This window comes from Balaenoptera ricei, chromosome 8, assembly GCF_028023285.1.
Source record: "Balaenoptera ricei isolate mBalRic1 chromosome 8, mBalRic1.hap2, whole genome shotgun sequence".
NCBI classification, from domain to species: Eukaryota; Metazoa; Chordata; class Mammalia; order Artiodactyla; family Balaenopteridae; genus Balaenoptera; species Balaenoptera ricei.
The window spans coordinates 7,456,066-7,483,704 of record NC_082646.1 but is presented as its reverse complement, the minus strand read 5'-3'; the positions used below and the strand labels follow the sequence as shown (position 1 = coordinate 7,483,704).

Below are 27,639 nucleotides of genomic sequence, written 5' to 3'. Positions count from 1 at the left end.
GGAAAGTAAGAGTGTGGGACCTAAGTTCAAGGCTTGGTTCAGCCACTTAATAGCTGTATGGGTGACACCGCCGAGTTATCTGACCTCTCTCTTGGGTTTCCCATTTGCAAAAACAAAGCCTAGCTTCCAGGTTTGCCGTGAAGCTGCCAGGTGACATATGTAAGGCCACTTGCTACAAATGTATGGGTTACGATGACTGAAATGGGTGTGGGGACGATGAGCCCTGCAGGAAGGGGGACTAGCTGGGGGCAGGCGGGCAGGGACAAGGGCAGGGATGGGAGTGGGGAGTTTTGGAATCGACTTCCTCCTGCTGCCCTTCCTCCTGCTGCCCTCCTCTGCTGCGGGCCGGGTAGAAAGCGTCCCATCCTGTGGACTTGAACCCTGTCTTGGGCTAAAACTGACCGTAAGAGGCAGACAGCTGAGCAGATCAGGGAGTGACAGAACATGAGTGGATGTACAAATAGACAAGATGAACGATTCCCATTGTATACACAAGAGGCTTTGCTAACACTCAGCCAATTAGAAAACTAATCTAAACAGCCACCGGCTTCCAGTCTCTTCAGAGCTCCTTCAAACAGCTGTTTAGTCTGCACTTGCTGCGGCTCCCAGCAAGTGCCCTGGGTCTGCTCCTGGGTCCGGTTCCCCACTTGAGCCTCAAGGGCTCCTCAAGAGCAAAGGATCGTGTCTTTTCCACCCCCTGGACTCCCTCTAGGGTCCCACTGCTGTTTGAGCTGTGCTCCTGTGTCCCCATCTCTGAAAGCCCTGCCTGGTGCCCCAAATACAGGGACCGGTCTAGCCCTGCCCACGTTATATATTGCCCTTCATCTGGGAGACAGGGAATGATGGGGTAGGAACAAAGGCTTTGAAGTCTGACAAATTTGAGTCCAAAATCTCCTAGATCTCTCACTGCTGTGATCTCTCTGAGGCTCTGTTCCCTAACCTAGAGAGGAGATAGCAATTGTACCTCCTAAATAGGGATTAAAAGCAAGCATATATAAAAGAACCTAGCACAGTTCCTGGCACACTATAAGCGCTTATAAGTACACTACATTTGCCATTACTGTTATAACTGTCATTATTGTTGACTCTGAGTTGCCTGAGGGCAGGAAACCATTGGACTTCGGTGTCAGGCAGACTCTCAGATGGTCCTGGACAATCCCTGTGTGTAATCCCCTCCCTTGAGCCTGGGAGGGCCCTGTAACTTGCTTCTAACCAATACCATATGGCAAAGGTGATGCAACGTCACTTCTGTCATTAGGTTACATGAAGTTGTGACTTCCGACTTGCTAGGCAGCTCTGTTGCTTCCAGCTTGTGAGCTGCTGGAGAAGCCCTAAGGCGAGGGCTGAGGGCAGCCTCTGGCTGAGGACAAGCTGGCAGCTGAGGCCCTCAATCCAACAACCCTCGATGAACTGAATTCTGCCTGCTATCACGTGAGCTTGGAAAGGGATCCTTCCCCAGCTGAGCCTTCAGACGACACTCCAGCCCTGGTCAAAGCTGTGCTCAGACTCCTGGCCCACAGAAACCATGAGATAACGGGTATTGTTTTAAGCCACTGAGTTTTATGGTAATTTGTTGCACAGAAATAAATAACTAATATAATTTCTTTGTGTTTCTAGCACAGCACTTGGCACAGAGTAGCAGTCAAGTGTGGGCTGAGTGGATGGATGAATGAATGATGGTTACAGGTAAACTCATCAGGATCTGAGAAAGGTCTGGCTGGGCTAGACCCAAAAAGTGGGCTCTTCCCCAGACCTGCTACCTATATCATTTGTTCCTTTCTCTCCCTCACCTATGACCCGAGGTCCCTCTTCCGTTCTCCAGTCCTCGGGACCTTTCCCTGCTTCTAGTTCCTGCATTTAGTAATTCTCTCTGAATTTTTATTTTCTTCCTTAAAAAACAAAAACAAAAAACAATCCAGCTCCCTCTAAAATACCTGACCCTGGTGAACTGAATCATTTCTGATGGAAAGCAGTCTTGTCCAGAAGCCTCTTACCCACCCTGCTTAGGAATGCGGTTGCTGCAGATATTAAAACAGACCTGCAGACGTCTGCAATGAGTGGGGAGCTCGTGCCAGGAATGACCTCAGCCTGAATAGCAGGGCTTTTACCTGTGAAAAGCTGCTGCTCTGGTCTGGACCACAACAAGACCCTCCCTTCTCCAAACTCTTCCCCTTCAAGGTACCCCATGCTGCTCCCCTAGTTTAAGGCCTGAGCCATAACTTCCTGCCCAAGGCTGCTACAAAATCAGGAGGGCGGTGCCATCAGGACCGCTAGAGAGGATGCTGTGGGTCCCTTTGTCCAAGCGGCTCCAAGTGGCTTTGGCTGAAGCATGTGACCTCATGGCTGGCAGCCCCCCTTTCCTCTTCTCTCCTCCTGACTCCACTCTTCCCCTCCAGACAGCCGAGAGGGACCCTGTTCAGGTGGAGAGGTATCAGGCTTTATTCCTCTGCAAGAGGCACCCTCTCAGGGAAGGTCAGGACTCTTGGGGCAGAAGCCAGAGACTGGAAACCCTCATTCTGAAGGCTCCTCCCTGTGTAGCTGTGTAGCTGAACTCCCACCCGGGCCTTGAATTTTGCCCTAATTCAGCTCCTGCTGCTGAATCTGGACACGTCCAAGATGAAGCAGAAACCCTCGTCAATGATCGGATTTCCCTCTTCTGCTGAGAAGCTCCGAGAACTAGGAGAATCCCAACTATAACTCTTCCAACCTGCAAACTCAGCAGTCTAGTCCTTGACAGTCCCGATAATCATGATAACAACTAATATTTGCCTAACCCATTCCCCTATGCTAGGTACATCTATATATGCTATTTCTCACAAGAACCCTGCAGTATTTTTAGCTCCATTTAACAGCTGAATGAACTGTGGCTCAGAAAGACTGTCATGTTTTCCCAGTTAAATCGTGGACAAGACTAGGAATCTAAACCACGGTCTGTTGACTCAGAGCCCCGTGCTCTTCCCACTGCTGGGCTCACCTCGCCCTGCCCCCATCTGTAATGCTCATTCGCCTCTAATTTTGCATCTCATTTGTGCGTTGATCACTTTATGGTGAAATGGACGCACTGTATTGCCCAATTCCTGCCCCTTTCACCTTAATCTTGGCCTATGCCAGCCTCTAGAAAGCTGGATTGAGTGGCTTCATCCAAAGTAGCATTGGACTGATCCCTGGCCTTCAAATCTAGAGACCCGGGTTCGAAATTCTGCCACTGACACTAATGAGGGGTGTGACTTTGAGTGGGTCGCTTCACTTTTCTAGGTATTATAATGTGAAAGTCACAAATTGGATGCGCTTTGAGGTCACTTCTTGCTCTGAAACTGTATGTTCTTTGACTCAGTTTCACGTTGGCCTCCCTCTCAGGGAGGGACAGTTTCCCGAGTCACTGGGAAAATGACTCAGCCCGTTGCCATCTGGAGCTTGGGCTGGGAGTAGGGAGCACTTAGCCAGCTGCTCCAGAGACCACAGGAGGATGCTGTCCCCCAACTCCACCCCAGCTGGTCCCTCCACTCTTGGCTCCTTTTTCCAGCCTTCCATGACATCAATGTGATCTCTTTCAGGTTAGAATACAAGCTCTTAAAGGTCTCTGTCCTTGATTGTCATTGACCCATGACTACCTCCCAACCCGGGTACCACGTCAGACAAGCTGGCACTCCACTGATCTCACAGGATGTCTGTGAGCTTGGGATGAAGGTTATCCCAATCCCCGTGCTTGGGGAGACCCGGGGGCCCTGCAGCTGCTCCCAGCTGTCCAGCTGAACAATGCAGAGTCTGTCGGGTCTCCGGCTGAGCCTCTTTTAGAGGGTATTCGGGTTGCAGTGTTAACTGGCGGCATCTCAGCTGCTTCCTGCTCCTTGGGTCCCCACACAGATTCCTAAGCAAAGACAATCCGTCCAGCTCTGTGTCCAATCACAGCCCCAGAAGTTGGGGGTGGAGCGCTGAAGAGCTTCATCATCATCGCAGAGCAAGGAGACAAACTTCCTAGGCCGGAAGGGGCTCCCAGGGTCAAGCGCGCCCGGGTCTCTTCCTGCAGGCACAGAGGCAGAAGCGTGGCTCAGTTTCCAGAAATCTTTGGATGCTTCTGTGGCCTCCTAGGTCACTCTTTCAGAATCTAATCACTGACAACCACCCTCCCCAGAGTCAAACTATTTGCACAAACTACCTGTGCTACTGACACTGGTTCAACCCTCCACATCGGCAAGACGTAGCCTCCTGCCTGTCTCCCGAGCTCAGCTCTGCCCCTTCATTACCAAGCGCGGCAAATGCTGTCCCCCAAGCATGCCCACCTGCCCCCGTTTCCACAACACCCCTAGTCCTTCTCTGGGCTTCAGGTCTCGAGTGTAAGACTTATCTTCTCCCCAAAACTGCTGTGAGTGATACGAGGAGACTCTAGCTAGTCTGCTCATTCCCATGGTTCTTTCTCTGCTGCTTCCTCAATGCTAAGTGCTTACTTGATAATTTTTGCCAATGCACTCAGCTTCGCGGTATCTTCTCTCAGTTTTGTTTTCATGCTCATGTCAGTGTCTCTCCCACCCACTCATAAACCCGGAGCTCCTCTGGAGTACAGACCAGTTCTCCTCCTTCCCCTCTGAACTGTCGTCGGTGCTCACATTTCTGACTATTGACCCTCAGGAAGTTCCACCTGAGAGCTACCCTCTGACTACAGTTCAAGCCCATTTCCTGTTGGGTTGGGACCTGGAAATGTGACAAGGTTTTGGCTGGCTGCCCACAGACTGGCTGGTTCCCAAGGCCAATTTGGGGAGATGAAGGGGAAAATGACTCTTTTGACATAAATAGTGTTTCAGAATGCACCAGCGTGGAAACAATGGCCCTCCTGCACCCCATTCACGCTAACCCTCTTCCTCACGCCAAGCACCCTGGCCTGCCAAGACAGCCGTGCTCCTACGGCATCTTGGAGGGAATATTACTCAGGGCAGTTGGCCCCAGGGAAGTGTGGAAAGGAAGAGGCTGGGCAGGGGACACGCAGAGGACCAGCAAAGGCGAGACACAAGTCCAGCTCCACCCTCTGCTGCCTCCACAAACAGGGGTTTCTTTAGGGCTTGTCTTGAGTCTAAATGAAAAACAAGTTGGAGCAGAGATGAGGGGTAGGGTTTGCAGAGCAGAGTTTATAGGCGCTTGTGTGTTCTCAGTGGCTCCCTCCTCACACATTCCTCTGCATTTTTCCTTTTATTAACGTGGCGTCTTTCCCAGGCCACTTTATGGAACCGTGTGTGTTTTTACTTATGCCCTGATTGGGTTTGATCGCATCTCTCCCTCTGAAGAAGCTTCAGATCTGTTCAAGCCCTCCCCGCGGCCCCTGCAAGGACGCGCTGGTCACCATGGGATCCTGGGCTGACCTCTCCACCGAACACCAAGGGCTCCGCTGTGTTTTTGATGACACCGGGCACTTTCCCGCAGGAGGGTCACACCTCACTTGGACCCGAAATGATACAGCTCAGTCTGACGACTCACCCAAACCTGAAATGACTTCTGGCTCTTGCCCTAAAAATCAAATCTGCCCCAGACGAGGAAGAGGAAGATTTACCACAATGAAGATTTTCCAAGGAATGTGCTCTAAGCCCTGAAGGCCATTGCCAGAGAGCAGATCTGATAGAACACAGCTTTCCAAGGACCTGGTTTCAAAGCATGGCCCGCATTTCTGGACAAACTTAGGCGTGTTTATTTAAAAAGACACCTGTTAGTTTCAGGAACTCTGCTCTTCGCCTTTTCCTCTTTGGACCATCAGTTCCAAGAGGACCAAGACCAAGGTCTGAAGTTGACCTACTCTCTTTGAGCTCCGTTTTATCAATGTTTCCCCATAGTGGTCTCCTGGTGTCTGGAAGACATTCTGTTTTGCTGAGACCTGAAGCAGCAGGCAGGATAGCCAGCCTGTGATCTTTGAACACTTACTTGCCCTCTCGGAGCTGCATTTTCTTCCTCTGTGAAATGAGGAGAGTAATGCATTCTCTGGAGGGTTGTGAGAATTAAATGAACTAATGTTTGTAAGAGGCCTGGCACTTTGGAGGCATTCAGTAAATGGTAGGGACTTCTGTTACGAAGGAGGTAGGGACCTCTTTCTGAGAATCTGCTTTTGTTCCCTAAACCCTCCCCTTATTCGTCCTGGCCATCTCCCGTCCCTCTCCCGTTGCAGCAGTCCTTCCTGAGATGTCTGTAGACAATATCAAACTCCCCGCTACGTTCTCAAGGGCAAGCATCTCCCAGTCCTTTGGGAAATGTAGTTCTGAGATGGTTTTCCTGTTGTCAGCAGGCTCTGGAAGAGGCATTAGCCCAACAAGGCTTGATGTGGGAATCTTTCACAGGTACCACTCATCTGGCTGGCAGAGGTAGCTTTGCTGCAAGATATAGCTCTGTCTTCCAGATGGGAGGGTGCCAGGGAGTCCTGAGGTGGGACTGGTCTCTCTCTGCTTGGAGCCACTGTGGGGCATACTCTCGGGTCTGTCACCCTCTTCCAAACCCCCAAGTCCTTGAACCAACCTAGATGGAGCTGATTGTATCTTTGTCCCTCAAATCCACATTCCAGCAATCAGCTGACCATCTTCCCATCTCTCCACCACCCCCGCCTTCCCCCAACACACACACACACACACACACACACACACACACACACACACACTGGTATTTCCAGGGGAGAGGAGAGTAATACTGGGTAACAGCAGAGGATACACTGGATGTTTCTCCACCAGGTAGAGTTATATTCATTCCAACATTCTCTGGGAGGTGAAACAGGATACAGAGGGTTTCTCAGATGAGGGTCCTCACAACAGAGGAGCTTTTTCGCTGAAGGAAGTTGGGGGAGGGAGTAGGGGCCTGTGGCCTTGTTCTCCTCTCCTGGTAACCTGACACTGCCAGGCAGGGGTCCCTAATGCTCCACTCCCAGAGTCCCGCCTCTGCCTTGACAGGGTGGGAATGCACCTTGCCCATTGACAGCTGTGGTCCAGCCTCATTTGAGTCAGGCTTGTTTGGGGACTTTTATGCTAAAATGCTCCCTTCCTCATCACTTCTGGTCAAAGCACTTTGGGTCACAAGGGGCAGAAACCCATTCACATATAAAAAGTGGATAAAGGGACAGCTATTGGAGGACAAAGAGATTCCAAATAAGTGAAGTACCAGGCCTCATAGCTACAGTCTCCTGTCTCAGCTTTTCCGTGTGTTGCTTGGTTTGCCCTTGGTGTCAGCAGAGGGTCATGACTCAAGTCCTGGTTGAATGAGAAGTTTTAGGCCAGCCCCTCCAACTAAATGGCTGCAGAGTCTGTGCTTTTTTCTCTCAAACTCTTAAAAAGAAAAACAGATTGGCTGTGGTTCCGCCACAGTACCGGCTGGCCTTGGGCATTTACTCCTGGTCGAATGAGTCGTGGCTGAGGGGTGGAACAGGAGGTACAAAACATGTACGAGGTAGCAGAAGCTGAACGTGGGGAAACAACTCTCTGAGAAGTAGACGCATCCCTCCCGAGGTGTGTCTAACCCCCCACGTGGTTCTGGGGTTCATCGAGGGACGGGTAACACTCATCCTCAGAGAATCCAACCATCTCAGGAGTGGATCTCGAAAGCTGGGGGGCAGGAGCCTCACGGAAGAACTGTCACCTCCACAGCGCTCTGGGGACAGGGTGAAATTTCTCAACAGAGGGACACGTAAGATGGCGTCTTGTGAAAATAACACTGGATGGGGAGCTGAGAGCCCCTGTTTCTGATTCCAGCTCTGCCACTAACCCACGGAACGGCCTCGGGAAAATAGCCTTCACCCTCTGGGTCTTAGATTCTCCAGAAATTTAAAAATAAATAAATAAATAATAATAATAATAAATTCACAGTGTTGAGTTAAATAATCTTCAAGGCCCTTGCCAACCCCTAAGAATTCCTTACCTGACCCCGGCCCCAGCAATTTCCCAGAATGGAGCTCTCTGACCCGTGACTTTGGTGGGGTCTTTGCCAGCCACCTCTCTGTCATGACAAACCACCCATCCCTGGTGACTAGTCCTTGCCAGAAGCTTCCCAGCCTGGCCCTGCAGTCATCCAAGAAAACCTAGGCAGGGCGTCCCATGGAGTAGGGTCAGGAATCCTCATTTCAAAAAGCAAATTTATTTCTGCGCTTTGGAGAAACTCAGGACAGGACCTGAGCTTTTGTTCTCTGATCTCACCAAGGAGGACAGGTGAGGACTCCTCTAACGGAAGGTGCCCCAGCGGGGTCATCGGGGCCTGTGAGGCCAGAGGGAGCTGTAGGAGAGGGTCAGCAAAAGCTGCAGAGGGCAAGTACTGTAAGTCACATGGAGTCGGAGAGGGAGAGCAGAAAATGTGGGTCCCAAGGGAAGAAGGCAGGGGCAATTGGTTGTGCCTTCGGGCAGGAAGTGAATTACATTCAGAGAATATGAAAATGCCACACTAATCAGCACCTGTTCATTTGGGAGCCAGCAGGCCTGTGGCATCTGAGGTTGAGCCTGGCTTTGGGTGTCCCCAGGGGGAGGAAATACAGTACATTGAGATCCACTCAAGTGTTGAAAGAGGCCCTGGTCCTAAGTGCGGGGGAGAGAAGGAAGGTGCCCTCAGCCTCCATTGCTCCTTCCTGGCCCCAGATGGTCAGTTACACCCCCCCCAGCCCCCAATCCCAGGCAGATGGCTGCAAATTCTGCAGGGGCCTCTGAGCAATCCCTTGGCTAATAGCCACATTCCAGAGCAGCATATGCTTCATCTCAAGCCCACAAGGTTTGCACTTCCAAGTGGAGCCAAAGAGAAAACCTTGGCCGGGCTGCACATGTCTTTGGAGCGGTGGGGATGCGGGAGGCCAGCAGGGAGGTGGGAGCTGTCATGTCCAAGAATATCTGAGTGAGGGCAAAGCTGGGTCCAACATTGGCGACACCCTCCTTCCTAACTCAAAACTCCTCCAGGCACCTACCCAGGAGCCTGAGCGGCAGAGCCACGCCTCCAGCCTCATCCAAGTGCCTCTCACGTGCCTGCACATTCCTCCAACCTCTGGCTCCAGTTCTGCACCTTGTCTCACCTCCTGCCCCTCCTGAATAGAGGGTTCTTAGCGCAAGGCTGTGTGGAGTGAGGAAGAAAAGAGGGTGCATTCGGATCTCTCTTTGTCCCTTGAAAAATGCCTGGACCTGACCTTCCCTTGCCCCATCTCTCTGCTCTGAAGGGTGAGCTCCCCTGGCCTTTGGCTGCTGAAAGACACAAAGTCTGGAGGAGGATTCAGGAAGGATCCAGAGTTGGATGGAAAGAGACAGGAGGAGGAGGAGATTGGGGGAGGGGGGGAGGGGAGAGAGAAGAGGTCAGATGGGGGCTGAAGCTCGGAAGGGACTACAGAGGGCTTCAGGCTGGAAAAAAGAGAGGCGGGGTCTCTGGTGGGTGGGGAAGGAGGGGGAGGGACAGAGGGGGTCCCGGTCCTCCAGGGGTTCTGCTCTGTGCTAAGCCAAGGGATTTCTGACAGCAAAGTAAACTGTGGTGTGCTGAGTTTACCCAGCTCCAGTAAGCAGTGTTCGGAGTGTTTAATGTTTCCTTCCCACCGAACTAGCTGACAAGCGCTGAACTGCAGCCAGCCCTTGCAGTCTTTTGGGAAGGTAGAGTGTGGGGAGGTAAGGAGAGGGCTGTCAGCAAAGCCAGGGTCCCTGACACAACCCAGGAGGGGAGACTTGGGTGGGAACTGGGAAGTCCAGCTAACACACACAGTCCCAAAGTCCCCCATCAAGGAGAAAGAACCCGAACTACAAGTCACCCCCGTCACCCTACCTTCCCTCCACATCAGTCCCAGCCTGGCCCGCACACCCTCCTGCCCTTTACATGGTCCGTTTTTCCTCATTGTACTCTCTGTATTAAATGCTGGCCTAGGGGAGTACAGTGTCAGACAGCCGTGCATATGCGGATAGAGGCAGAGGGCACACAGACCACAAAATAAATCAGGACGACACCAGAGCTCAGCGCCCAAGAACAAAGTAAACTAACCCTGGCATGATGCCCAGTACAATGTGCCAGTGGGTTTTGCGCTAAGTATGGATGAACGGGTGGAAATATTAGGGAAAGATAGCTCTACCTTTCTACAATCCAGGGAAGCTCCTGGGAAGCAACTGGTTTCTGAAAGGCCCTTACAATGAAACGGAGGAGAAGAGTTCAGACAGAAAGGCATTTCAGGGAGCGGAATGAACGGAAGCACAAAGTAGCAGGTCAGAGAACCAGGTGGTGCATCCAGAAAGCGAGTGCACACAAGGGCGGGGACCAGGTTAGGAGAGGGAGGAGGTGGGGAAGGACAGAGTGAGCTGTGGGCACAGAGCCAGAAGCTGGTCCCAGCACAGTAGCCAAGGGTTCGTCCTCTGCAGTCCTGGGCTGCCGTTGCCCCCTCCCCATCCCACATGCAGGGAATTAGAGGTCACTCTGGACCTCTAGAGCAAAGAGAGGTGGACGAGTGATGGGGAAGAGGGAGGGGCCCATGGCACCAAGACACAGCCCGGGCTGAGGTCCAGGATGTGTGATCTCCGCTGAGCTGTGGGCATGGAGCGGGGATGTGGCCATGTTATAAGGGCAGGCACAGCAAGGCGTGGAGCAGCCTGGACCAGTAAGGTTAGAAAGACGAAAAGCAGGAAGTGGTTCACTGCTCGGGAGAAGGGGACCAGAGAGAGTTTGAGGATGCAGGTTGGGGTAACAATGGTGTGTATGGAGGTGTGTAAACGTGACCCAGCTGCCAGGATAATTGTGCATCAACTCAGTCTAACTTAACTCAGACTGCTGAGTCACAACTCGTTCTCCTGTGCAAAAGTTCGTTTGGGTTTTGCCACAAGATGTTATGGAAAACCCAAACGAAATTTTTGGCCAACTCGATATTTTAAAATACTCCCCCTAAAAGCAGAGAGGAGGGGTAGATGAGTAGCTTCAGATGGGCTCCAAGGAACACAAGGAGCTCCTGGGAAGCCAGCAGAGGGCGGGGAGAGGAAGAGGGTAGGTGGTGGGAGGGAGGTCGCTCACAGCTGGCAGGGCCCCCATCTCAACCAGAGCAGCTCCACATTATCTGCTGGATTTGTTTGCTTTTATGTAAGACTTCCTTGAAAGAAAGGCTTACCGTTGCAAGCCTGTAAAAGAAGAGTTTGGAAACCACTAAGGTATAATTTCTCTTGGGAGTTCCTACCGGCTATAAGAACTGTGGTTCTATGAAAGAACGTGCAGTGAACACATGCACCGACTCTGGGCCACAGTTCCCACATTCAAATATTCTGTCTCGCTGTCAGATCATTCTTTCTCTCTTTTTATTTTTTTTGGTTCAGAGAAAATACGATCAGCACGAGCACTGTAACTCTCCCCTCTTTTCATTTGGTTCAGGAATGGGAGAAACAGCACCGATTCCATCATTCCTCCAGCCCGTGCCCATGGCAGATATCACAAGTCAATAATAACACTCTCAGAATAATAATTATAATAATAATATTGAAAATAATAATAACAGCAACACAGTCTCAGGATCTGTCTAAACAGAGCATTCCAGGTGCCCACCCCAATCGGGAAGAGTCAGTACATGAGCTGAAACCTCCCTGCTAGCCCACACTCTGTTGGTGTCTGACTCCAAGAAAGCCAAGCTAAAAGGACCACCACCATCACTGCCCAAACCATCCTTCATGGCCTCCTGGACCCATAGGACAAGGTGCTGGCCCATAACTCCAACAGGAGATGAGGGCTGGCCTTAACTTGGGAGGCAAGTGCTTTAAACTTGCCTGTTAACTGCCTGGGCCATGGAGAAAGAGGCCTACGGTGTAGGGGAAATACGGTCATTTCTTGTACCTTGCAATCTATTCGAGGTCCAGGGACAGTTACCATATATGACTTTGAACTCTAGATTTATTTATTTCTTCAGACTGTCCCCATCTGTTTATTCTCTACAGTTACCAAGAAAGAGACTCAGGAAAAACTGTAAAGGACTTTGAACTTGTTTGAAGGGGAAGTATAAAACGGGGCCGAGACAAACTGGATTCCAAATCCTAAGCCAGCTTGGGAAAGATCAGTCTCTATGGGCGAGAAGTGTAGGGAGAAGGAAGAAGGAGCCTTGGAAGGATCTGGGAAGGGGGCACAGTAAATGAAACAAGACAAAAAAGATGAGAATAAGGTGCTGAACGGGGTTTGATTCATGGTTTTTAACCTTTTTGGCCGCACCATGCAGCATGTGGGATCTTAGTTCCCTGACCAGGGATCGAACCCGTACCCCTGCAGTGGGAGCACGGCGTCCTAAACACTGGACCATCAGGGAAGTCCCTCAACTTTTTAAATAAGGCGAACTACCTTTTCAAAAGAAATCGAGGGACTTCCCTGGTGGTCCAGTGGGTAAGACTCCGTGCTCCCAGTGCAGGGGGCCGGGGTGCGATCCCTGGTCGGGGAACTAGATCCCGCATGCTAAGAGTTCGCGTGCCGCAACGAAGATCCCGTGTGCCGCAACTAAGGAGCCAGCGCAGCCAAAATACATACATACATACATACATATTTTAAAAAAGAAGAAGAAGAAGAAGAAAAGAAATCAAACGCAGACGTAGAATCCCAGGATGTAAATGGGTCAAAGGAGCTGCTCTGGCTGAATGTGGTTCCCTTCTGGTTCTGCTGCTTCCCCCGCCGCCCCGGACTCAGAGCCATGTGGTCATTGCCGGGGGTCAGCAGCATGTCGACTCCAGAGGTGCCGCGCCCAGAGCTCCTCACCCGCTTTGCTCCCCGCTTCTGTCCAGCGTCTAGCATCATGTCTGGCACACGGAAGCCCCTCTGTGAGCACTTGTGGAATAAACGGATACACCGCAACTATGCTTTCTGTCAACACAGTTCACAAAGCACTTTCACAGGAGCTTTCTGGGCTAAACGTCAACTCTCACCCCACTTCTGTGCACTGTCTCAGCCGGGCCAGTCCCTCTGGAGCTGGGGGTACACTCAGCAGGTGTGACCTCTCCGTCTGGAGGGGCTCCAGATCCAGGGAACTTGAGGTTTCATCCGAGAAGCCTCATTCCTGCCCTGACTCGGTCACTGAGCTGTGACCCAGCCTAGAGACCCTCTGATTCCTCACCTCCGCCCCCTCAGGCCCCCTCCCTAGCATGCCCCCCCGTCTTCTGGAAGAAGATGCGGGTGTTCACTCCAGGTCCCCAGGACCTGCTCCTTGTCCCTGGCACAGGCCTGCCAAGCTGGGGACCTGAGAACAGGCCAGGTTCCCTCCGGGGAGCCCGGGGGGGTGGAGCCAGGCCTGGCTGGGCCTCCAGGTCATCCTGCCCTGGCCCCAGGGTTTAATAAACTCCAAGAGAGGTTTTCAAAGGCCACTTGATCTTCCCCATCAGGCAGCCCCTGTCTCCCTTTCAGAGCCGCGGGACTGGAAAGAAAAAACCGCTCAATGAACAAGGGGGCCAGAGAAAGCCGAGCCACGGGGCACCTTCTATGAATTTCTGATGAGCACACGGTCTGACTCCTGGGTCCCGGCCCAGTGCAGTCAGGGATGTTAGTTTAAGTCATTTCGCACGGTTCACTGGCTCTCTGAGAGCCGCTTGTCTCCAGCCTGGCCTTCTCTAACAAGCTCTTTTTACTTGGGGCTCCTCTGAGCAGAGACCTCAAACAATAACAGCTTTCAAGGGGCTCGGCCCTCCTCCGGCAGCTTCCCTCTCCCGCCCTGGTCCACTCTCCATCCTTCTCTCTGCCCTGCCCACCTGAACGTCCCACCCAGTGCAGGGCCTGACACAAAGTAGGGATTCAGGGAAAATTTGCCCCTCCCTCCCTTCCTTCTTTCCATCCTTCCTCTTCTTTCCCTCCCTCCCTCCCTCCCTTCCTTCCTTCCATCCTTCCTCCCTCCCTCCCTTCCTTCCTTCCATTCTTCCTTCCTTCCTTCCTCCCTTCTTTCCTTCCTTCCTTCCTTCCTCCCTTCTTTCCCTCCTTCCTTCCTTCCTTCCATCCTTCCTCCCTCCCTCCCTTCCTTCCTTCCTTCCTCCCTTCCTTCCTTCCTCCCTTCTTTCCTTCCTTCCTCCTTTCCTCCCTCCCTCCCTTCCTTCCTCCCTCCCTCCCTTCCTTCCTTCCTCCCTTCCTTCCTTCCTCCCTTCCTTCCTTCCTCCCTCCCTCCCATCCTTCCTTCCATCCTTCCTCCCTCCCTCCCTTGCTCACTTCCATCCTTCCTCCCTCCCTTCCTTCCTTCCTTCCTTCCTCCCTTCTTTCCTTCCTCCCTTCCTTCCTCCCTCCCTCCCTCCCTTCCTTCCTTCCTTCCTCCCTCCCTCCCTTCCTTCCTTCCTCCCTTCTTTCCTTCCTTCCTTCCTTCCTCCCTTCCTCCCTCCCTCCCTTCCTTCCATCCTCCCTCCCTCCCTCCCTTCCTTCCTTCCATCCTTTCTCCCTCCTTCCCTTCCTCCCTCCCTTCCATCCTTCCTCCACCTCCTCCTCCACCGTCCTCGTCCTTCCTCCCCCTGAGCGGGCACAGACTAAGTAACCATGCTCCCAAGAGTAGGCCACCTTGTCACTGCAATACTTTGTGGCTGGCGCCCCCTGGGGTTGTGTGGTGGAGAGGCCCCGGCCAAGGGCACCTGGGCCTGATACCCTAGGCCTGTTGGGCTCCTCAGCCCTCTTGAAACTTTGAGCAATTTCCTCCTTGCTTTGCTCGGAGCCCTGGGGGCCCTGGGGGCACTGGGGCTGCGGGCCTGCTGGGGGCTGGTCCGGGCAGGTCCCTCTGGGCCCCACAGAGGGTGGGCGTGTCTCCCCCGTTCCAGCTTCTTTTCCTCCACTGTCCCCTCTGTCACTGAGGCCAGTGAGGAGCCAGCCGGCCTCCCCACCCCCGGTCTCCTCGCTGGGTAATGAGTCTTCAGAAGAGACTCCTGGGGAAGAAAAGACGCGCTCAGCAGCAGATGACAGTCGTCTACGTGTTTAGACTAAACCTCCGGCCAAAACAAACAAACAAAGTTCTTATCAAGACCAGTCCGTATTTTGGCTTAATGAGAGCGTTGCCTTAACATTTGGATCCTTTGATGGTGACCTTTGACCGGGGGAGCTCCGGAAGGCTTTGGACATTTGCTCTGGGAGAGGCTCTGCCTCACACCTAAGGCACCTGCCAGCACTTAAAGGTCTCCTCCCCAGGGCCTGGGTACCGCCTTCGGGGCCTGGGGTCCCTCCCCTTTCAAGAGTCCCAAGCAGGCGGGCTGTGCGTGTCCCTCCCAACCTCCCCCCCCCACCCCCGTACCATCCCCGCCTCTCCCTGCTTCGCACCCTCACGTCTCCACCCCCCATGTTAATAACCCAGCTTCTTCAGGAAGTGAGGTTTGAGCATCAGGAGTGTGGCAAACTGAAGGCACCGTGGACCGGGGACGCGGGCCCCAGACCCCAGCTCCGCCCCAGCCGCTGTCTGGCTCTATGGCTGTGACTAGACGCCCCGTTCTCCACCATCACCCCCTTATGACAAGGGTGGGCCGGACCAGTGTCTCCTAGAGTTCAGTCCCCAGATGTCCAGGATCAGACTGCTCTGGATGGCCCAGAGTTAAGTAAGCAGGCTCCAAGTCCCCACCCAGATCCACAGAAGCAGGGCTTCTAAGGGTGGGACCCAGCCCGCATTTTCACACATGCTCCGGGCGTGTCCTGGGCCCCCTAAGGGTGGAGAACCACCGTCCTGGTCTGTTCCGAACTATAGCCTCCACCGAGAATCCACCTACGTGCTCAGTCTGAACTTTCGTGAGCTCTACTTGGGGCGGATTTTCCAAGAACGGAACGACCTTTGCACAGGCTCCTTACAAGGCCCTGGGAGGGGCCCTGGTAACTCTGTATTCCTACTTGTGAATTCTTTTACTTAAAGAGAACGTAACCACCGCATAAGAAAAGCTCAAACCCCGAAAAACCTGGCCCAGCCCCTGGTTGAGCTAGTTGATCGGTGACTTTTTATAGGGTCTTAAGCCTAGGTCACACGCCCCCTCTGATGATAGGCTGTCTCCGGTTTCTCTTACATCCCTCTTCCCTCATACAGTCCAATATTCTTTGCCCAGTGAAAGCTATAACATCACCTCTAACAATCACTATGGTAATCCCAGAGGTCAAATTCCAATGACCCGTCGTGGCCAGAGGTAGAAATGACTCCAGAAAGAGAGAGGTGTGTCTCAGGCTGGCTGATGCCTCCACACCCAGACTCTGTTTTTTAAAAGAGTTTCATTCCCACGTGTTGGAACAGAAGGGGCCAGGTGGAGAAAGGCAGACCCAGTTTTTAAGCTAATCAGCCGTTCTTCACATCAGACCAGACTTGGGTTCACATCTTTACTTGGTCTTTATCAACTGAATGATGCCGGAGCCTGAGCGTTCTCTGACATGAGGAGCTGATAGCCCTGCACTCCAGGGCTATGGGGAGGGTGGCTGAGACTGAAAATAAAGGCCTTTCATATAGTCCATAAGCACTAACCAGTTGTAAGATATTGCTAATCAGGACATATTTAGGCAGAGAGGCCTTGAAACAATCTGTGGTCAAAGAGTTTGGGATACTTAATGTCATTGATGGTGCCCAAATCCTTATAGGGCAGCTGCGTTGCAGAAGGGACCAAGGCCCCCTGCTGGCTAAGCTCCCAGGGGTAAGAGCTTACCCAGCACCATGCCTCACTGTTGGCACTAAACAGACGTCCTGTCATGCACTTCTTGCTTCCCCTCGGCCTGGGCCTCGGAGCTGGGCAGGGAAGCAGAGGAGGGAGAGCAGGATGGGGGTGGAGAGCTTCTCCTCCTCCTCTACCCCCTGCAGCCCTTGGCAAATCAGGGGAAGAAGGAGGAAGAGGAGGAGGAAGCCACATCTGGTTTGAGTGAGGTTCCCAGCAGAGAGAGCAGGGCCCTGGGATGCCAGAGGAGAGGGCCCAGAGCTGGGGAGGAAGGGAAGCAGGGGGGGGCTGGCGTGGGCCCCGGCCAATCTGGGAGTAGAGAGCGAAAGTGGTTGGTACTGGGGCAAAGCAAATAAACAGAGTGGTTGAGACAATAATAATAAAGAGAAGAGTCATTGAAGTGAAGAATGGAGGTTGTGTCACACCCAAGACAAACAGAAAATAAACGGCCAGTGGATCCACTCTACAGATGTTTGGCACCGAGGCACGACAGATTTAAGATGTGTGGAAGATGCCGCAGCCGACCAGGGCTCCACCAGCAGCAGCTGGAGAGCAGGTGGAGAGGAGCCCCAGCCAAAGGGCTTCGTGGCTGGAGGGGCGCCAACCCCAGAGGCCATTTCACCCTCTTCCAGCCTCAGACAAGCCCGCCCCTTGCTGATCCCAACACAGCATCTGCACGTACCGAGTGGGAGAAGTAGAAGAAGGAGCCGTCCTTCCTGGGCCAGGCTGGGTCCCTGGGCAGGGCGGCCTCCTACTTCCCAGCACGGTTCCCTCCCTGCAAGAGGGACCTAGAAGCCCCAGTATTCAGATGGAATGAATTCTTCAAGTGGCCTCAAGGAAGCGCAGACTGCCTTTCTACTGGCTGGTCGCCAGCTTGCCACATGCTCATGTCAGTGACTTCAGGGGCCGTGTTTTCCCTTCCTGGCATCTCAGGCTTCTGAGCTAACCTTTGACCTGGAATAGCATGGGGGCTGGGAGCTCCACGTGTAGACTGTTCACTACCTCATTTACTCAACAGTCTGCTTTGTGTGCCTCGCACTCCCAGAAGCACGTCAGGGGCTACAAACATGCACGAGATGCTTTCCTTCCCCTAAAGGGATTTACAATCCAGGGATAAAGAAAGTTAGTGTTTTTTGAGTGTCCAGTACCATAATAAGTACTCCGCTAGGTGCCGTCAAGCAGTCTACCTCATTTATTCGTTACCCCATTTGGTAGATATTATTCCGTCATTATTCTCACAGAGGACCACAGAGATTCGGTGCTTTTTCTACGGTCACAAAGCCAGGAAAGGCATCATCTGGTGTTCAGACCCGGATTCATCTGGTCCTAAAGCCCAGTGCTCTTTCCCTGACCCCATAAACAGCCACAAGGTGAAGCAGAATTCAACAACTGTCAAATAAAATCGCATGCTCTCAAAGATACAAGAAAGAGGTCTCCTATCTCACATCCACCCCTGCTCCCTGCCCCCTTAATTGGAACCAAACTTCATCTTTCTGTTCTGTGCACCAGCAGGGAGGAGCCAACACATCCCATCCCCAGCCAAGGCCAAGTGCCTGCAGGTGTCTGAGGAATGCTAATGGCCCTGAATTGGGGGAGGGTCTACACAGGGCTCTTCTCTGGCATTTGCTTCCCATTAAGCCCTCTCCCTCTTCCTCTTCAGACCCTCCCTCCCCCTCCAGCAACATGCAGCTTTCATGAGCCAATTACCATGGCCAGGTTTTTCTGTTCCTCTGAAGCCCCTGGCACTGCTAACAAGACACAGATGCAGCAGAGCAAGCCCCTGCTGTCCACTTCGGAGCAGGGGCTTTCTTTGCCCTGAAGGACCCCAAGTAGACAGAAGGAAGGTTGGATAGTCCAATTTCAACTCAGCCCCGAAAGGAGGGGGAGGCCTCAAAGGGCAAGATGGTTATGATTGGTCTCAGAAAGGACTCTTCCCAGGGCTGTGGAATCATGGTGGACCTCAGGGACAGAGCAGGGGTCCCGAACAGGAAGATCAAAGACCAGGCTTGAGTGAAGGTACAGAGCAGCGGAGGGTCCCCTGAAACTTTCAGTTAACAGACAGGTATCCAGAGTCTAGGTAACTTAATTCAAAACAAATTGTGTTAAAACCGGTTCAGAAACTAGTCCGACAGTCTGGAATCTCCTATTTTCCTACTACTTCTTAGATTTCCTCCACAGTCTCTCTTCATCTTAAAATTCTACTCCGGCTTAAGCCTCAGTGATCCATGAACTCTCCCAGACATTCATGGGCAAAATTATACTCTGATTGTGTTTCTTTGAATCCAGTGTCACCATAACATATCTGAATGTGGATTTACTTATGTATGTCTGCCTCAGAACTCCCCAAATTTCTTTAACCCGAGGATGAATGTCTTCCATCAATTCTGGAAAATTAAATATTGCCATTCCCACATTCTCTCTGTTCTTCTCCTTCTGCATCTCCTTGTAGGGTAGTTTGGACTCTCTTAGTCTACCCTCCATGCCTCTTAGATTCTCTTTCATATTTTCTCTCTCCTTATCTTTCTGTGCTGCATTTGGGGTAATTTCCTCTGATCTATCTTTCAGTTCACTTAATCTCTGTTCAGCTTTGTCTAACCTGCTGTTTGACACATCCATTGAGCTTTTATTTCAATGACTATTTTTTTCATTTCTAGAAAGTTCCATTTGGTTCTCTTTACAAATTTCCCTGTTCTCTTTCAAAATATTCTACCCTTTCTTTATGGTTTGTATTGCTTTTTCACCTTTTTAATCATTTTAAACAGTTATTTTAAGATCTCTTTCAGATTGCTATATTATTTTATGTTATTAATGCTAAACTAGTTTGCTGTGTTTGCTGACTTTCCCTAATGGCATATTGTTTCCTCATGTGGTTTGCAGTTTTTTTTATTGTTAGTGCAACTTCAAAGGGGATTATATTTTGCTGTGAGAACGCTGTTGCTCTGGGGCACATTCCTCCAGAATAGTCTTGTCCTTCCTCCTCTTGATACCCCATGAGTTTTACTGGTCTGGAATCTATTCTTACATTAATTTCTCAGCTTGGGAATTCCAACAGTGGAAATTCAGACACTATAGTCACATATGGTTTGGGCCTGGAGCTTCTTTTTCTCACTGGAGAATTTTTTCTATTCAGAGCCCCAGTAAGTCCAAGCTTAATTGTCACTACTCTAAGGCCCTGAGTGATATATTTCTAGTCCAGATTTCTCTGAGGATGCATCCCTCACAGGGTCTCAGCTTTTTCAGAGGTCTCTATTTTAGCTGTCTGCCTCTTATGAACTAGAGATCCTGTCACTTGCCCCCTTGCTGATATCAAAACCATAGTCTCTAACACCTAGGACTGCATCTAATCTGATATCCCCCGTGGCACCATTATGGTGGCTCAGCTTGTGGAACTTACCATTCAGACGTTAAGCTCTATGTTTACCTCCTGGGGACTTTTTTTTTATTGTGCTTTGCATTCTAAGTCATGAGTTTTTGCAAACAGACCGAGTACTTCTTGAAAAGCCTGCCTACTTCATCTTTATCGCTCCTGTAGTGCCTAGCGCAGTGCTCTGTCACAGCCTCCTTACTTATCCATCCAAACAGACAAAACCCTTAGGCACCCACACATGACCCTGACCCCTTCATCTGTGCAGAATCCCATAAGCCGGGGACATGCAGGGTGATCCAGGGAGGAGGGACACAGAAGTAAGCACTGGCACTGACGCAGGACACTTCATTGCTCTTTTCCAAGCTATGGGTTCTTTCCTAGGAGGTAGTGCAGGTAGAGATTTGGACCAAAAGCTAACCCTCATTCTAGTCTGATCTCGGGCACTTATGAGCTGGGAGAACGTGGAAAAGTCACTTCACCTTTCTGGGGTGTCAGATTCTGCATCCGTAAAACAGAGGCGGAGGATCTGGGCGATCTCCAAGATCCATTTCAGCTCCGACAGCCTTTGAAGCTGCAGGGTAAGAACATATACTGGAGAAAACAGTGAGGATCTCACTCAAGTGTCCCCCAGATATTCCCCACCCCAAATCACCCATGAGAGTTTCTCTCTCCCTGTGGCCTCTCCTTCCACCCCCAGCGCCCCCTGCACCCACCAGCTTCCTTTCACCGTACCTTGCCGTTCCTCCAAGTCCACTGCCTGGGAGGCCTTGGTGCCACGTCTGTGTCTTAGGAAGTGGGGCGTGGAGGCTCGGCTGGCAGTCAGTATCCCTCCCAGGGGTGGGGATGAGCCTCATGGGAGATCAGAGGAGACAGCAGATGACACGGTGACCCGGCACCTGGATGCTCAGAAACCCCATCTGCCTCCAACTTTAGGGGTTTCCTGAGCCTTGGGCTGGGGACCCTGCATCTTAATGAGCCTCTTGAGCTGCTTTAGAAACAATGAATCAAATCCAGCTGGAAGCTGCCCTCCGACCCAGCTAATGACTTGTTTATTGTCAGAGCAGCAGTGCGTCATTTAAGGGAATTTCAAAGTGTCACTAATTGGCAGAGGGCCAGCAAATAGCACCATATAAATCTGAAGGCACTTCCGCTGGTGCTGAGGATTGCGGAGCAGATACAGAAGAGGCAGGAGGAAGAAGGGTACCGCGGGGGCAGGGCCGTGGGTGCTGGGTGTAGCATCTCACCAGCTGCTGCTGCTTCTGCCCTGGGTCTCCACTACCCTGGGGAGGGTGGAGTGTTTGTTCTGTGACTGAGGAAAGGAAAGAATAAAGCCCTAGGACGGTCCTTGTGCCCTTAGTGACATTATACTGCATGTCCCCAACCCCAAGATGCCTGGCTTCCTACTGTGCTCTGGGAGAAGATGCCTTCTTTCTGGGGTAAGAACTGAAGCTCTCATTTGAGGCAGGATTGATGGATTCTGTAAGGCCCTGTATCCATTTCATAGAAATGTGCTGCTCACAGAAGACCCTTGGCAAGACCCTTACTCCAGTGGGCCTCTTAGGGACGGAGCTGGGAGGACCAGGAAGGAATGACAGATAGGATAAACGGAGCCTCTTCTCACTCAGCGTAACCCACGAGCTCCTCCTAGGAGCAGGACCAGATGATGCGCCGGAGATGGGAGATCGGTGAAGGCCATGGATGTTCCTTCCACACCCACCCAGGTCCTCCCACACACATCCCTCAGCCGTCTGCAGATTTAAGCCGGTGGGTGATGTGGAGAAGAGGCAAGCAAGAGGGAAGGAGAAAGGAGGAAGGGCATAAAGTGGGACATGAAAGATGGGTTGGAGCGGAAGACAGGAGGTCGGCGTGTCAGAGTGGCATCACCCGGCTCACAGCAGACACTCCTCAAGGCCTCCAACAGGCCCCCTCGTGCACGCCTCCAAGCACTGGTCCTGATGCCATCAGCAGGCGGGCAGAGTCAGGAAGCTTTGCCCTGAGGCCCTGCTGGGGAGCAGTCGGGGAGGGGGGCCGAGGGCTGATTCCTTGGGCTAACTACTCTGTGTCTGGTAGCGATGGGCCCTAAAGTTAGGCCCAGCCTAATGCCAGCTAAGTTTATAAACTGTGACACCAAGGACCCATGTGGGAAATGGAAAGAAGGCAAAATCTGCACGCAGTAGAGTTGACAGGAAGTCAGAGGACCAGCACTGCCCAGATGTATCAGGCATCCATCAGGGCCAGCGGCGCAGCGGAGACTCCTAGCACAACCCAGCTGATTTCTCACAGGTGGTTCCATTATTGCAATCCCCATTTTACAGATGGAAAACTGAGGTTCAAAGAGAGGACATATCAGGGGCTGTCTAGGAGGTCCTGAGGGCTAAGGGCTATGCACTCACTCACTCATGCCTTCACAAGCATTGATGGAGAACTTAAGATGTTCTGGGTCCTGAGCCAGGAACTCTAGAACTAGTCTGAGCCGTGGTCTCTGTCCTTGGGGGACTTCAAAACTAACAGTGGGGGCTAGCAGCCAAATGACTAAAGATAATGTAAAACAGGCTGGAGGAAAGAACTAGAATAGAGAAACGAGCAAAAAAAATACATGAAGGAACGGGGAGGTGAACTCTGATTCGGTAGGAGGAGAGAAGACTTCACAGAGGAGTGGAATTTGAGCTAAACCTTGAAGAAAAGACTTTTAACGAAAGAGGAAGGCCTGCAGGGGAGAGGGCTCCCAAGGAGGTCTCCAGAGGCCATGGCTGCAACTTCCTGCCTCACTCCCCACAGAGCAGAGCTCGCCGCACGGACGTTGAGTGTCTGCATCCAGGTCACAGAGGAGCCACTGGGACAAGGCACTCAGACGAAAGATAACCTGCCAAGGAAATTACTCCAAACAGACCCACACCAACTCCCTGGGGCCTTGGAGCCTCTACCCCTCGGTCCCCACATCACTTTCTCCTCTGAAGAACCCGTCACAATCGGCCCTTTGCCCAACCAGACAGCCAAACACCTTAAGGTTTGAGAATTGAGAAAGCTTAGGGGTTTCGCCACTCTTGGGCATATATCCAGACAAAACTATAATTCGACAAGATACATGCACCCCTATGTTCATAGAAGCACTATTCACTATAGCCAAGACATGGAAGCAACCTCAATGTCCATCAACAGATGAATGGATAAAGAAGATGTGGTACCTATACACAGTGGAATACTACTCAGCCATAAAAAAGAATGAAATAATGCCATTTGCAGCAACATTGATGCAACTAGACATTATCATACTAAGTGAAGTAAGTCAGACAGAGACAGACAAATGCCACATGATATCACTTACATGTGGAATCTAAAATATGACACAAATGAATCTATGTAAGAAACAGAAACAGAATCAGGGACATAGAGATCAACCTTGTTGGTTGCCAAGGGGGAAGGGGATGCAAGAGGGTTGGAATGGGAGTTTGGGATTAGCAGATACAAACTATTACATATAGGATGGATAAACAACAAGGTCCTACTGTATAGCACAGGGAACTATATTCAATATCCTGTAATAAACCACAATGGAAAAGAATATGAAAAAGAATGTATATATACATATATATATATAAAACTGAGTCACTTTGCTGTACAGCAAAAATTAACACAACATTGTAATTCAACTATACTTCAATAAAAAATTTTTAAATTTTTTAATTATTTATTTATTTATTTATTTATTTTGGCTACACTGGGTCTTAGTTGCGGCATGTGGACTCTTAGTTGCAGCACGCGTGCGGGATCTTGTTCCCCAACCAGGGATCAAACCTGGGCCCCCTGCATTGGGAGCACAGAGTCTCACCCACTGGACCACCAGGGAAGTCCCTCAATAAAAAGTAAATTTAAGGGCTTCCCTGGTGGCGCAGTGGTTGAGAATCTGCCTGCCAATGCAGGGGACATGGGTTCGAGCCCTGGTCTGGGAAGATCCCACATGCCGCGGAGCAACTTGGCCCGTGAGCCACGACTACTGAGCTTGCGCGTCTGGAGCCTGTGCTCCGCAACAAGAGAGGCCGCGATAGTGAGAGGCCTGCACACCGCGATGAAGAGTGGCCCCTGCTTGCCGCAACTAGAGAAAGCCCTCGCACAGAAACGAAGACCCAACACAGTCAAAAATAAATAAATAAATAAGTTTATTTAAAAAAAAAAAAAAGTAAATTAAAAAAAAAAAAGAAAGCTTAGGGATTGCTATCCCAGTGTGTGTCTCCTTTTATGTGTTTCTAATATTTAATTTTTAAATTTTATACATTTTTTAAAAGGCAGTTTTGTATGATGTAAACACAGAACAAAGAGTCAAAAAGACCTATGATGGGGCATATTCCTCCTACCTCTGCCTGTGGCCACTGCGTTCCCCTTCCTGTTCCCAATATTCCCAGGGCCTTGTGGATCCTTTCAGAGACTTTCTTACCTGCATATCTTCTTTAGAAAAAGAAACACAGGGCTTCCCTGGTGGCGCAGCGGTTGAGAATCTGCCTGCCAATGCAGGGGACACGGGTTCGAGCCCTGGTCTGGGAAGATCCCACATGCCGCGGAGCAACTAGGCCCGTGAGCCACAACTACTGAGCCTGCGCGTCTGGAGCCTGTGCTCCGCAACAGGAGAGGCCGCGATGGTGAGAGGCCCGCGCACCGCGATGAAGAGTGGCCCCCACTTGCCACAATTAGAGAAAGCCCTCGCACAGAAACGAAGACCCAACACAGCCATAAATAAATAAATAAATAAATAAAAATTAAAAAAAAAAAAAAGAAAAAGAAACACACTTCCCCGCTGAAACAAACTTTCTGGGCCGTTTTGGAATTCCCCTGCATGGGGGCAAGAGGGGAATGCACACACTCCTGTGTCCTGGCTCATGTAGAAGAGGAAAGTCCTCCCTCAGACGTTACATATAATACAGATGAACATCGAGTGTCCTCGGGATGGTAACTAATATCGTGTGTGTTACGGGCATTCTCGCTTGTCATGCTCCGTATTACTTTCAAAAGCCCCATTTTCCAGACATAGAAACTGAGGCTCAGAGAGGTTCAGAAATGTTCCCTGTCACCCAGCTAGTAAATAGCAGCAGCAGCAGGATTTGCACTCAGGCCTGTCTGATTGCACCTCTTCGACTCTCAACCACCACACAACTGTTCCTAGAAAGAGGAAGTGGAAAGCACTTTGGATTTTGCAGACTGAAGTCCAGGGGTGGGGTGTACAGAGAGTACAGAGAAGAGCCTGAAATCCAGTCTCCACTCAGATGTCCAGGGAGAAATCCACCTGCAAAGAGCACCCCGAATTTCCTCGTGAGATTTCTCTGGCCCAGCTCAGGTTTTGCACTGAATTTTAGGAAGGGAGAGAGCTGTGTGCCGGAACAGAATGTGTGCACACAGAAGAATACCTTCTGGGCGTCCTGAGTTTACAGTGGGCAAACACCACGAGGAAAGGAATTCTTCTTCACAAAGAAGAGCAGGGATGGCTTTTAGGGAGAAGGTATTGGAGACCCATCATTCTGCATCTGATCCAACAGCAGCTGTTTCCTTTGGGCCCTGAGAAGACCTAGGCAGTCCTCCCACACCCATAGCCACTTTGCACTAATGACCACAGGGTAGAAACAGTCCTGGTCACTCTGAGGACACAAGGCAGTGCTTCCAGGGCCTCTGAGGGGCCTCTGTGCATACAGGCTTCCAGGAGAAGCTCGGGCCATCACGCCAGACAGAAATGATTGTGCTAATAAGGAGAGAGGTGGCCTACAAGAGCCCCGCCTTGGCCCCAAGCCTCCGGTTAATGAGACTTCACAGGGAGAAAGAGCCTCTAGGGTGAGGGGGTGGGGCCCAAGGGGCCGCAGAACAGCTGGAGGCCAGCGATGGCTGAGGTTGTTTATTAGGGGACAAAGAAAGGACTTTGCTCCCTGCACCGAGGTCAGAATCAAGGTATCCCAGGGAAATGGCAGGGGAATTTATAAAGTGAGGAGGCAGCCGGTTTGACAGCTCTCTGCTGGCCCTGCCCCAGCCCTGTTGCCTCAACCCTGCACCGTCCTGGAGAAGGGTCACCTCGATGAAGCAACATTCTCACCAGCAAGCTGGGCAAACCCCTCAGATTTCAGGCCCCCGGAAGGGCCTCTGGGAGCTGATGTTCACACAATGGTGAGGGTTGCAGAACAGGTTGGAAAGGGAGAAGGCGGTGACAGCCACTTCTGGGTTCCCACACAGGTCCACTCACTTCCCAACTCCCTCTAACTCAGACGCACAGACCTCCCCCAGGGCTGCATGCCCCCCTGACGTACGGCATAGCCTCTGACCTCTGAGGACAGGCAGCCGGGTCCCAGTTTTGTGACCATGAGGCAGAAATAGACAGGACTGCCCTCCACATTCCCCACCCGCCCCCTGCAATTCTCAGGCATATAGGGAGGAAGGGGTGTGGAGCTTGTACAGGAGAGGGTGGACCCTCAGGGACTGAGCAGGAGGGAATTTGACACTGCACTTGGGGCACTGGAGAAACAGGTGGGAGGAGAGACATGATTTACAGCCAAGAATGTCAGTTTAGACACCTAGGTTATCTAAGTGGTCAGGTTTCCATGGAAACCAAAGTCCCTTTTTTTAATGAAAAGAGGTTCTGTGGGTATGTGTGTGTGTGTGTGTGTGTTTGGGGTAGGGCAGAGGATACTGACAAGAAAGGCACTACCTGTTTGGCCTGTGTACTGCATTTGGACCCAATCCCTCCCCAACACGGGCACCCTGATACCCACACAAAATACAGTCACACTAGCTCCTTAGGAAGCCTAGCAATACAACTCAAGATGGTCCTCTCTAGCCAGAGAGTCATTTAGTCCGCTGCCCACATGGGACTTGTCCTTTCTCCCCCCACAGACACCCACCTCCCATCACCAGCCCTCTGAACAGCCCCCGCCCCCCATCCCGTGGACATTTCAGTCACCAGAGCCCCCTCTGCCCTCAGCCTGACCTTGCTCTGCAGAGTCTGGGCCCCCGACCCACAGCAGGGCAGCTAGAGCTGCTGCCAGGGCCCATCCATCAGGCCCAGCACAACCCTCCCTCCCGCCAGCCCCATCACACCCAGCCTGTGAATGTCAGAGCTGCCGTCAGAGGGCCCACCAGGAGGGACTCCCAGGGCCTGTCCGCTGCCAGCCCCTGGGGTGTGACAGTTACTGGGCAGAGGAAAAAGATGACTCCTCCCCCCCATCCTCCTCTTTCGGAGGCTGACGCCCCCCCCCCCCCACCTGGTGACCTGCTGGGACCTACGGAGACCAAAGCTCCCAGTCAAAGATAAAAGATGCCTGGCTATTGACTAAAACACAATAAAGGGCCAATTTGCATGTTATTTACATAAACAGTTAATGCCAGAATGGACGGAATGTCCCCTCCCCACTGCCGCCTTCCTCCGCGGCCCGATCCCCAGCCTTTTCTCCCCACGGCTGTGTCACCTTCTCCCGCGCCCTGCAGAGTGGGCTCCAGCCTGCACCAAAACTCTTCACGCCTCCACCCCGCCCTCAGGGTAGGGGTCTGCGCAGGGCATCCCCGTGGATGGCAGGGGTCCAAAGTGCCTGTACCCCTCCTCTGGCACGTTTCACGGCGCTCAACCCCTGAGGAAAGCCCTATCCCACCTTGCGGGTCTCTCCCCCCAACATCCCTGCCCCTACAGACCTGCTCTGTTTGTGCAGGAGCTCAGGGGAGGTAATGAGAGGCTGACTTCCTGCCGCTGGGCTGTGT

The 27,639-nt window shown here is 51.8% G+C and overlaps 1 long non-coding RNA gene across 1 annotated transcript; it reads right to left on the bottom strand.

Moving 5' to 3' along the window:
* Positions 1-3,810: 3,810 nt before the first annotated feature.
* Positions 3,811-27,639, bottom strand: LOC132369556 (uncharacterized). The gene is made up of 4 exons (XR_009504445.1): positions 27,574-27,639; positions 20,650-20,766; positions 20,397-20,488; positions 3,811-4,021 (listed from the first exon to the last, which is right to left on the bottom strand). It is a non-coding gene; the product is annotated as an uncharacterized LOC132369556 (long non-coding RNA).